This window comes from Equus asinus, chromosome 2 (assembly GCF_041296235.1).
Source record: "Equus asinus isolate D_3611 breed Donkey chromosome 2, EquAss-T2T_v2, whole genome shotgun sequence".
NCBI lineage: Eukaryota > Metazoa > Chordata > Mammalia > Perissodactyla > Equidae > Equus > Equus asinus.
The window spans coordinates 175,174,147-175,183,279 of NC_091791.1; the positions used below are offsets into that span (position 1 = coordinate 175,174,147).

The window sequence follows — 9,133 nt, forward strand, 5'->3', positions numbered from 1 at the left end:
TAGTAATTTCTATGTAGAAATGAGCCAACCTCCATTGGGAAATAAAAGTCTATTACTTTATCAAAGCACCTTTTAATTGCTTGTGTTTTTGAATTGGCAGAAGCTCAAAAGTGGTGCCATTGATAACATTTGCCCAGAGACAGTGTAGGGTGACAATCTGTGAGTGAGATTCTAGTCAGAGCCAATACAAACATGGGGAATAGTTCAGATTTGCCTTCACTGCCTCGCCAGTTTGGCTTCTTAACCTTTTTCAACCCTACTCAAGGTGGTTTTCCGTATTTGCATGTATCCCGGATTCTATTACCATTCATTCAAAAAAAAACGTAATAAAGACTAGCTAGAGATTGGAAAATAAAAAATAACAAGCCATTTTGCTTACTCTCAGAGAACTAAAAAATTTAAGCAGGCAGACAATTATCTAGGTAACTAAATTATAACATGATAAACATTATAATGGGAGCATGAAGACAGACTATGTGAGTGCAAAGGAAGAAGGAAGTCACAGAAGTCAATGGAAGAAATAAGGCTTGCTGTTGGCCTTGGGTGCTAGATGGTAATTTTCCATAAAAGTAGAGGAGGAACCAGATATGGTTCCTTTGGTCAGCACAGTAGTAAAAATATACATTTTAATGTGCATGCCTTTATGGGGAAAGGGCATATGCTGTCCAATTCCCCTCCCTGTTTCACCAGATGCCTGAAAATACTTAAATTTGCAGCTTCCAGGATAGGATAAGAAAAATTGTGGCACTGGGAGGATGGAGAGTGCCTACCTAGTTCTTTTTGGGAAGGGTGAATACTTCAATGTAATATAAATTACATGGAGGGGATTGGTGTAATGTGATATTAGTAACAATTGCTAACACTTATTGAGTGCCAACCACGCACCACTTCTAAGCACTTTACATGTATTAATTCAATTACCCTGGACAAGAATCCCATGCAAAGTTGGGATGATTATCATTTTGGAAGAGGAAACTGAGACGGAGAAAGGTGTGATATCTCACCCAAAGTCATGCAACAAGGTGAGTGGTAGAGTCAAGATTTGAAACCAGACAGTTGAGAGGCTGAGCTCCAAAATACCAAAACACACTGCAAAAAGGTAGAATGAGGGGGAAGGAATGGCCTTGAATGTCACTCCAAAGAATTTGTACATTATTCTGTAGTAATAGGGAGTCATTGAAGGTTTTTTTTTTTTTTAAGATTTTATTTTTTCCTTTTTTCCCCAAAGCCCCCCGTACATAGTTGTATATTCTTCATTGTGGGTCCTTCTAGTTGTGGCATGTGGGACGCTGCCTCAGCGTGGTCTGATGAGCAGTGCCATGTCCACGCCCAGGATTCGAACCAACGAAACACTGGGCCGCTTGCAGCGGTGCGCGCGAACTTAACCACTCGGCCACGGGGCCAGCCCCGATTGAAGGTTTTTAAGAAGAGAAATGATGGCTCAAGTTTGTGTTTTATTTATTTATTTATTTATGTTCCCTACCAAAAGTGTAAAAGGTTTGTGGGAGTTTTTTGGGTTTTTTTTGTGAGGAACTTAGCTAACATCTCTCGCAAATCCTCCTCTGTTCACTCGAGGATGACTGGCCCTGACTAACATCCATGCCAATCCTCCTCCACTTTTGTATGTGGGATGCTGCCACAGCATGGCTTATTGAGTGGTGTAGGTCCATGCCCAGGATTCAAATCCATGAACCCAGACCAATGAAGCAGAGCATGCAGAACTTAACCACTTCACCACCAGGTTGGCCCTAGGGGTTTTTTTGTATTATATGTAACATAGGCAAAGTTATTTAAAGTCAATAAATTTTTATTTAAGTAATTTCACATGTTGTGACTCCTTCCACTGCCTATCATCTTAGTTCCTCCAAAGTTTGAGTCATAATCTTCAAGACAGTCCTTTCGAAAAGAAATGTTGCTCAATCCACAGTTGTCACGTCCATCAGTTCACAATTCTTTCAGATGGGCTTCTTTGGTCTCCACTTGAATATATGACATACTTTAAAAATTTCCCACCTGTGATCTTTGGGATCCAGTTTCTTCAACCAATTAACTTTAAGGCCCTAGAAGTTAAATTGTGGGAAGTACATTGCTATATTGGCAGATTATCTAAAATATATTATTCTTTAGTCATTTCTAATATTAAAAAGTTTTGTTACAGTCAATTTTCACTCATGAGCCTAGCAAAAAATGTTACAGGTTTCACTGTCACCACTGGAACAAACCTACTGTGATGGAAGCATAACTTGTGTCTCAATATAGCTACATTAATAATTTCTGGATGCCATGAACAACAGTGCCCACTTTCATCTGGAATGAGGCTTTCAAGTTTATGTTTTAGAAAGATAACATGGAGGATGGGTAGGAATAGAATGGAGACTTTAGTCAAGAGGACTAATCAGGAAACAATAGTGATAATCTGGACAGAGAGAAAATGAGAGAGTGAACCAGGGCAAAGACAGCAAGGATGCAAGGATCTTTTCAGAGAAGGAATTCACTGGTTGACCAGGCTTCCTCCCCAGGCCCCCTCAGGTCTCCCTCTTATTCCTGCCCCCATCCCAGTCTACAAGGACTTTGATGGCTATGCCTGCCTTCTCCACTGAAACATCCTGGCTGTGTCACTTCTCCTGTCCTCTTCTAGGCTCAGACCCTTTGTACCTTTCAAGATGGCAGTGAAAGCATCTGTTGCTTTAATATATGTTAATGCATTACTTAAGCTGCAGGGTCCACTTGAGCCTCATTCTCTCTCCAAGTAGGAATGCCCATGTAAGACATGAGTTTAAGATAGAGTAGTTCTGAACTCAGATATAAAATAAAGTTAAAAATCTAAAGAATAGGTGAAATTGAACAGAATTCTCAAGCTAAACCATGTAAATTAACCATTGTTTATATAAATTTATCTCTTGAGTCTTAGTCTGTACACATGTAATTTCAAAACTTAATTATTTGAGGGTCCAGCCCTGGGGCTGAATGGTTAAGTTTGTGCATTTCGCTTCAGTGACCCAGGGTTCACTGGTTCAGGTCCTGGGCACAGACCTACACACTGCTCATCAAGCCATGCTGTGGTGGCATCCCACATAGAAGAACAAGAATGACTTGCATCTAGGATATACAACTATGTATTTGGACTTTGGGGAGAAAAAGAAAAAAAAGAGGTAGATTGGCAACAGATGTTAGCTCAGGGCCAAACTTCCTTGTCAAAAAAAAAAAGAGAGAGAGAGAGAGGATTTGGAAACCACCTAACTCCTTTTCTATGAGCAGGAGCCTGGGTTTGGATATGTCAACCTAAATGGAAAATTCTTCTCCATATGTATTCAAAGACAAATAGAACCCCTGTTGTGTCTGAATCATTGAACAAAAAGTAAAGTGAGTGTTAACTTACACTTTTGTAATTGTATAAGTTTCAGTATCACACACAGATACTATAGATAGTTCCCCACTATTTACTCTCATCCTTAAGAATGAATATTTTTGGACTAGGAAGAAGGGATCATTTTTTTATCCACTCTAATCTTCACTGTAACCGTCCTAGGCCTGCTTGTTCTCATGGGTAGGGAGTGAAAAGTGTGAAGTGATGAGAAGGGCTTTCCGATGCCATTAGCAACTTTTTGCTGTCTGCAGATATCTTGAAACTCTGTTTCAGATACCAGGACTGCTCAACCTAGAACCTCATTTACACATGAAAAGAGATAACAAAGAATTGGCAGGCATTTGAGGAAAACCACCAGCAAGAGAGAAACTAAAGTCAACGCGGTCAAGACAGCAAAGACTTGAACTCCACATCAAATGAAATAGTGCTGTTAGAGGAGACAACTGGTAACTCTGAAGTCTTTTCATAATGTTTCCGAGAGAGATTGAAGAGGATAACACACCTATATTTTAAATTGAGATAGGCTCACTATTGCAAGATTATAAACTTAATTCTGAGAATGGTAGACAGAAGATAATAAAATACAAAACTACTTCTTTAAAAAAAAAAAATGCAGGGACCAAGACTGCAAGGAACAGACTATTACTAGATTACATAAATTCTTACAGAGTACCAAAAAAATGGAAACCTCCCACACTCATTCAATGAGACGCTATTCTCCAATATCAAAACTGAAAAAGAGTAACGTACAAAAAGACGATTTCTAGACCTATAGTGTTTATTAATGTTTATAAACAAAATGCTAGCAAATTACTAAAAGCAGTATACAGAAGAATAATACATTATGAAGTAGGTTTTATTCCAGAAGTTCAAGGTTGCTTCAGCTTCCAGAAAACCATTAGTGTTATATTTATAAATTGAAGGTTAAAAACCATATCATCATCACAACAGATACCAAAAAAATTATTTCATAAAATTCAGCACTTGCTGCTGATTAAAAATATTTAGTAAATTAGAGATAGAAGAAATCTTCTTTTGCTTGGTAATGGCTTATTCACAAAATAGCTATGGAAACATACATGATGGAACAATTAGAGGCAATTTCACTTCAGTCAGGATCTGGTCAAGAAGGCTCGCTGTCACTGCTACAACGTGGTGGTGGGAGTGGTCGACTTCAGATCCATAAAAGTGCATGTTGTCTATAGAGAATTGTAAAACAGCAGCAAAATCAAGAAAAATCCAGTCTACTTTTATTATCACCACAATTCTAAACAATGTCAATGATAAAATATTTCTCTCTGGAAAAAAAAATATATATATACATATATATAGTTGGTCTAAGTTCTGAAACTACAGCTTCAGTGACTGTTGTTAGTAAATATATATTTATGTTTCAAATTAGTACATTTTATTATTTTTCCCTCATAACTTGTAAAATATCTGGAAGCCAATATGGAGAATTTCTAGTTATACAGTTGTATAACTGTTGTACTAGTTGTATGGTCAACCCATTACACAGGGCTCAGTTACACAGATTTGTATTGAGAGAAAGTTCCTAACAGTTCAGAATTAATCAAGATTGCTTCAGGCACTGTTTGCATCTAGTACCCCTATGGCACTACATATTCCTGCATTTAAACAGTAGATTTAATATATATATATATATGTTTGTTTATTTATCAAAGTGATTATAAAGATGAAGAAATTGAGCTGGATTTACTTCAATTCTGCCATTTTATGCATGCCGGGAGAAAGATGAAATATACTGGGCTTGAACGCCTCCATCATTTCCCCCAAGACCTGGACACTCATTCCCAAGCAGTGGATCAAATAACCACAATGTTTGCTATGATTCAGCTATTTCCTCTGATTTTTGCAGAAGAAGGAAAGCTTTGAATATTTCAACCAAATGTAATACAAACTTATGATGACTTTCTGATGAAGTTATTTTAACGGAACATTTTTATGCGCAGAGATATTTGGAAGCTGATAGAATAGACCCCCAGGAAACATAGACATGGGCAACGTTATAATTTCTAGAATGTATTAAGAAATGGGATGTTTATGAATCACTGAAAATTTTATCCTTATGTTTAAAAATTTCCTATTTGTATATCTGTTGCTTCAGGTGAAAAAAAAAACCTTTAAATTTAAAACTAATGGAAATAGTCTACCTACTATGAGCAAAGATTAACAAAGCTATACTTTGATTATACCAAGATTGATTTTTCCAAAGTTTAACAAATTTCTAGAAGTGAAGGCTGGAAAATAGACATTGTAACATTATTAATTATTGAAACAGACTATATATAGATAGATATAAATTCCCCTCTTTTGGAAAAATACATAAAGGTAATTGAAAAGTATTAACTCATATCTTTTTTCCTTTTAAGTATTGTAATACTTGTATTATCTTTAATGTTAATTCTAACTGACATGGATATAAATATAAAATTCAATTAAGAAAATTCTAGTCTGTCTGCATTTCTTTTCTGGGCATTATTATTATTTGTTTCCTTTCATGATTATTACTGAAAATAATTTTGTCACAGAGAGGACGAAGTGCTAAAAAATGATCTACTCTAGATGTCAAATACATGAGGTATGCTGCTGTGTCTACCTAGAAAATATAAGACTGTCGACAGAAAGATCTCTTAGAAATTATGAGATAGCTTGATTATGTGGGACAGTAATAGCTTTTCCATCCTAGCAACAACAAAATTCTAAAATACCAAATAAAAAATTAATATTAAATAAGCACTAAATTATTAAATGGCATAAAATAAAATGAGTAAATGTATAGCATGGGAAGTTTCGATATTTTAAAGATTTAAATCTCTCTACCCCCAGTTAACTGATAATCAGGTTAAGAATCATACATTGGGATTGGAAGTGACCTTGAAGATCGAGCTGAATTCATTCAACTGACAAATAGAACTAGCACAGTCAAGGGTAGTAATATCTTATGCCCACTCCTAAAGTGGAAGATAACCGTGCTAGAGATTTGCTCTCCCAATCAGTGTCATGTGAGCGCTTTCATATTATAGAAACACTAAGATGCAACCTTCTAGGAGAATGAAGACACCTGCACCAATTTGATGACACAATTTTAGCAGTTCTACCGTCATTGTGATCCTCACTTTAAAACACCAATGAACTCATATGAAGACCACAATCAGAGACATGCTCCACTAAACATTCATAAACACTCAACACTTTGTCTTCAAAGTCTTAATAACCAGTTACATAAAAATAATTCATTGACTAAGGACTTGTATCAAACAACATTACTCATTGAAACTTCTATTGATCCTGACCTAAGAATTTATAATTTTTAATGACACTGTTCTCTGGAAACAAATATATATGGTAACCTCTCTAGATTTGTAGCCCAAAGAAAAGAAACCATTTTTCAAGAACTACATTCTGTGACTTGGTAACCTCTTGTTTAGTAAATTAAAATCTTGAAATTTCCTATTCTTGGTTGGGTGCAGTCATTATTACCTTCTAACCATATTTGCCAACATTTAATTATAGAGTATGAGAGAAAATTCCTAAATTCACTGAAGGTGATTTAAAACGAACACTTTCATGTCACATAAAAGTTATATAGAGACAAAGTATTAATTCCCAGAACTTTTGCAGGGAATTAATAAGAAAATTATTTGTAACGAACACAGGAAACTTTGTACATGTGCTTTCTGTCCTGGAATCTCTCATTTTACCCAAACATCTGAGCTTCCTTCTCAGTATCTAAGAACTGATGCAACCCTTCCTTTTTCAAGGCCCACTTCTTCATGCAAAATCATTTCTCTGGCCTATACTCCTTTTCTCTCATGGCATTCACTGTAGCCCAGTGGCCCAAAGTGGCAAGTTTATAAACACTAGCTTCCTTATGAGCATGAAGAAAACTCAAGGTATAAAAGACCTTAAATAAGGAAAAACTTGAAAATAAGGTATGTTTTAGGAATAATCAGTTTCAGTTTTGTGTCCTTTGCAACTATTTGTCTTTATTCTTCTGGGTTACTACAGGAGACTTCCATTGCTATCGTGTCAGACTTGTCTCTCTTGGTCCTGGCACAACTGGACCCCACTTTGTTTAACCACCATCATTTTCACACCTCTTAATATAGCTCTTTGGGGTATGATTTAAGAAAGGTCTTTCTGGCTTAATGTCTCCATTCCCAAACTCATATGCAGAGATGCTTTCTGAATTTTAGTTCTGTCTTCCATCTTCAGAGTGCCACAAAATTCTACACTGCTTGCAGAATCCATGGGTCCCTCTTCCCCTGTTTCTAAACTCATGCTCACTTAGCATTCACCATGTTTTCTCCGCATTTTTTCCTCATCTAACCCGAGACGAAGAGGGTTCCACTCACCTCATGCTCATCTGTTGGTCTAGAATGTGCAATTAATACTTTATAACAAAAAACATGGACTCCTAATCACCCCCATATGCCCTACCATTCACTCTCCGAAGGCCAATAACAAAGCAGGCAGCTTGGTTAATACAATATTTAGACTAGCAGTGAAGAGAGAGATCTTTCTCCCTCCTGTACTCTGAATAAATAAATTAGTCTGACCAAATGAAGAAATGTGGTGTAAGATGATTTATTTGGGCCAGAGCTGACACTGGTAAGACAAAGCCTCCTTATCTGTTTACAGAAACTTAAGCGGAGGTCAACAGCCACATCCTCTGATTTGTATGCCGTGTGTGAACATCGTGGGTAAGAACTTGAACCAGGTCTTCAATAGGAGTCCAAACATATACTAATATGTCTTATAGACTAAAAAAGAGTGAAAATAGAAACCAGACCACAGAGAGAAACGAAGCGTCTCCTAAGAGAAAAAGCATCATGAGTAAGGCTCAAAACTGGCTTTGTCAGGTAAATTCAAGCACTCCACCCAAGGGATGGAGTTCCAGAAAGAGAGCATTGGTTCGGTAAAGCTGAAAACTGTCTCTCGGGACCTGGTCTCATGGCCATGGGACCACCACCACTAAGAATCTGGACACTAACAGGGAAGTTGTTTCCTTGCTGGATGGAAACAAACTCTACTACCAAAGATCAGAAGTAGAGACAGCTACCAACTACCCCAAGTGGCCTCTGAGACACTGTGGAACACAACAGCTGAGGACAGGTGTGTCATTCCTATATCGAAGTGAGAGAGACCTGGAGGCAGACTAGGGGAAAAAATGTGCAAGTGGAGCAGAAAGAAGAAACTGGGGCTGCAGTTCTGAGTTCCCTCGCCTCCTTTGGAAGTGCCTACAGAGACCCCGCACAACGCGGGTGAGCGGGTATTGTTCTATTTGGCAGGTGAAGTCTATTGACTCACTGTACCTGGGAATGAGTAACTAAAGTGCCCTCACCGAGGACCCATTAACTGTGGGATCTAGTGTAATGGCAGAGAAGAAAAATCTAAGTATGAATCCGGGGGCCATGTAGACTAGGGGAAAAGCATAGAATGTTTTCCCCACAAAATAGTTTTTTGTAAAGGAATTATCTATTTTTCAACCAACATGAAAATTCGAAGTAACCAAATGAGGTCTTTTATTGGCAGGATGAGAAGTCTAAGGCAGAGAATAAACAGGAAGTGAAAGTGGGAGTCCCATAAACCCACAAATCAAGGATCCCATTCCATTGAAATGTACATTAAAACATGCAAATTACACTGGAGCTAAATCTACTCACACTTCAGTATACATTAAAATATCCAGACTACTGGATTGACTGAGGGAGAAGAGTCTGGAGCATCAATTCTGGAGAA

At 37.4% G+C, this 9,133-nt stretch overlaps 1 non-coding gene across 1 annotated transcript; it reads right to left on the bottom strand.

The window, feature by feature from the left end:
- Window positions 1-2,185: 2,185 nt before the first annotated feature.
- LOC123283633 (small nucleolar RNA SNORA1) lies at window positions 2,186-2,320 on the bottom strand. The gene has a single exon (XR_006524309.1). It is a non-coding gene; the product is annotated as a small nucleolar RNA SNORA1 (small nucleolar RNA).
- Window positions 2,321-9,133: the final 6,813 nt, after the last annotated feature.